Source organism: Filicampus tigris, chromosome 6 (assembly GCF_054856515.1).
Source record: "Filicampus tigris isolate MCC_2025a chromosome 6, RoL_Ftig_1.0, whole genome shotgun sequence".
Taxonomy (NCBI): Eukaryota; Metazoa; Chordata; class Actinopteri; order Syngnathiformes; family Syngnathidae; genus Filicampus; species Filicampus tigris.
The window spans coordinates 28,860,905-28,864,233 of record NC_141222.1 but is presented as its reverse complement, the minus strand read 5'-3'; the positions used below and the strand labels follow the sequence as shown (position 1 = coordinate 28,864,233).

The following is a 3,329-nucleotide window of genomic DNA, read 5'->3' as shown; positions in this document are numbered from 1 at the left end:
GTTACTAAAATAAACAAAGCAATAATAAACTATATGATCATTGCAGCCCTTCTAGTTTATTAAAATATGTGCAACGTTTACACATCGGTTATCAATGTTTGGATGTAGAAAAAAAGTAGTCCATGTTTGATTGACAGCTGCGAAGGGGGCGCGTCCATGCGTCTGCCATGCCACTAAATGGGCGCGTCAACGTTTGATTGACAGCGGCCAAAGGGCTTTGTTTCAGTGTATGGTGAGAAAAGACAACTTTCTTAATCAGTTTTTGATAACAATATCAAATGAACCAGGAAGTGATGTTGAATGAGGAAGTGCAAGTTTCCGTTTGTATTTTCATGATTTTTTTTTTTTACCGAGCGTGATCAAATTGCGCATGATGATATTCACATGTTCATCTGTTGGTGGCGCTGTTGTGCAATGGCGGGCCCCGGCGTGGCTGTGAGGTTGCACGAGTTCCGAGCGTCTGGTGGTGACCACGTCGGTGCATTCACGTGAGCTACTGTCCCAAATCATATCGATTTTGTGCTAATTGATGGTAGCAGCCAATCAGAGGAGAAAAAAAAAAAAGTCAAGCCACCTTAACCGATAGTAAAGTATTTCCTAAGGTTACTTGTTGGGCATTTGCCCCCAGGAGAACTCAAACGGGATGTTCCTGCATCTTTTCAGAGCGTGGCGTCAAGGAAGGGATGTACGCGGATTCTATCCGGGGCAGCTGGGCAGAGTCCACGGCGTCCACTTTGAGAATTGTGGGTAAGTGCGTGGGCCGGGTGGAATTTACGGAATTATTCTGTGACACACACAACAACAATCAAGCTATTTGAAGATTGGCCCCAGTCTTTTTCTTAAAGAGGAAGTGAACCCAAACATGTCTTTTTTCCAAGAATAAGTTCTATGCAGACACTAGTTGAAACCCAGCATTCTGATATTGCGTTTGTGGAATACGAGTTAATCAGCAAAATCTAGCCGTTTTCAGCCATCTCATGGGGCGGCCATTTTGTCACTTCATGTTCTGGAGTATGAGTCGGGATCTCATTTGGGTCGTGAAGTCAGAGGTCTAATTTGAGTGTTTGAGTCCGGATGTTTGAGTCCGCTATTGAAGTTGACACGAGTCCAACTAAAGCGGACAATGGAGAGTGTGGATCCCAGAAATGCAGAACAGGACAAAATCGTAGAATGCAAAAAATAAAAAATGATTGAAAAAGTAGAAACAGAAAACGCTGGCGAAAACAAAGACATAACATTACCAGACAAAAGTATAACAAGAAAATCGAGAACGTAATTCGAGAGCGAGGTGTCAAGAAAAATGAACTTGGGCTGTGAGGCGCGCAAGGTCAAGCATCCGACAAGACGCGATGGAGAACGGAGTCCTCTAAACCTTGCTGATTATGATCAGCCACAGGTGCGCAGCTGAAGGGAACAACCCCCCCCCCATCCGAACCCCCCCCCCCCCCCACTCCTGCTGGGCTGCAACGAGCGAGAGAGGGAGAGAAAACACAACAGAGCAAAAACATGACAGAAGTCAGGTGTTTGATTAAACCCACATTAAAATATCTCAAATCGGGCATTTTCAAACAAAATAGCCACGTGGCTGAAGCAGATGCTAAATGAAGCTGAAATGAGGTCGCTAATTTGCCTTCCAGTCATCACGCTAATTACTTATTATTAACACCACACCACTTGTATTAGCACAGGCATGTCCAGTTCCGGTCCTCGAGGGCCGCCGTCCTGCTGCAACACACCTGATTCAAATGATCAGCTCATCAGCAAGCTCTGAAGAAGCACGAGAACGACCCAGATCATTTGAGTCAGGTGCGTTGCAGCAGGGAGAGATGGAATGCGGCCCTCGAGGAACAGGATTGAAGACCCCTGTCATAGAAGGTCAACGACAGCATGCTAAGCTAGGTCAAAAGCTACAAGCTAAGCTCACATGCAATTAACCAATCGAAAATCAGCCAAGTTTGATTAGTTTAGGCCAGGTTGTCACCAGTCACCCCCGATGCATGCTTGGTTGGAGCTAGCAGACAAGAACAACATTCGGGTGTTCCGTGCCCGTTGCTTTAAGCATACATTAGAGGACAGATGACGTCTCACGAGATCGCAAGGATGTGAGAAGGCGACCTGAGAAAGGGGTTATGCGATGTCATCGGAGGTTGTTTCCTGTCTTTTGTCAGGTGCGGTTCCCGCCGGCTTCCAAACCTTCCCAAGGTAGACTTCTCGGAAAGTTTTGACGTGCGCCGCCTGAGAGCGCAAGTCACGCTCCGGCCTGGGCCCCGCCCTCCTCAGACCACCTACCAGGACCACTTTGGGGCGCATACTTAGTGAAGCGAGACCAGTGACTCACAAGCACATTACCATGCCGTCAGAGCACTTATTTCGTTCCCCAAATTGTATTCACCCCAAAAATTAAAGCGATCCATAAAACAATGTCTCTTTTTTCATCTATCTGTCCACGGAAGCGTATTGCTGACACATCAGAGAAAAAAAAAAAAAATCAATATCATGCTATAACAGTGATCAATTACACATTTTAACACGGTAAGTTTCATGATCAGTTTGACTTCCGAATTGAGCAAAATAAAACAAAGTGGTCCCTTCCGGTTCAGGTCACTGGAAGAGCCTGATGGAGGTGTGTGTGTGTCTTCTTTTTAAAAACACTTGGCATTATTTTGATGACAGGATTATAGAAGAGCAGCTCAATTACCGCATTGCCAGTGACTTTCATTTATGAGACACAAAAAGGATTCCGACAGTGACCTGAACCCAAAGTCAGACAGCTTTCGATTATGTCAAACATGACATTTATCACGTTAAGTGTGAAATTCTTGACATCATCATGTGATATTTATCACGTTAAAACGTCAAATTGTTTATGTTACAAATGATCATGTTCGAAAAAATATGGGTTTGAGTTCAGGACACTGATGGAGTCCTTTTTGTGTCTTGTAAATGAAAGCTACTAACTACTTACCTACATTGTAAAACGTTTTTGTTGAATTTACATAATTTTATTTCATCCAGTGGGTGCACAAAATTATTAAAATCTGGACACATTTTTTTATCACACTGTACAACTAATCATTAAAAATATATATCTGTATCATACTGTACTTCTACTTATTTCAAAAATGTGTCTGGATCCAGATGATTTTATTTTATGGAACCACTTGATAAAATAAAATGAAGCAAATTCACCACACCATTTTTTCAGCGCCTGTTGCTCTTCTATCACTGTAAATATACTCAAAGAATATGTGAGGACAAGTATTAGAAATATTTTCAAAAAAGCAAAAAAAAAGACACATAACTACATATTGGGCCCGAACCAGAAGGAA

At 43.0% G+C, this 3,329-nt stretch overlaps 1 long non-coding RNA gene across 1 annotated transcript; it reads left to right on the top strand.

The window, feature by feature from the left end:
* On the top strand, positions 1–3,179 carry LOC147146650 (uncharacterized). Its single transcript, XR_015087220.1, has 3 exons — positions 1–488; positions 664–747; positions 2,169–3,179. It is a non-coding gene; the product is annotated as an uncharacterized LOC147146650 (long non-coding RNA).
* The last annotated feature ends 150 nt before the right edge of the window (positions 3,180–3,329 follow it).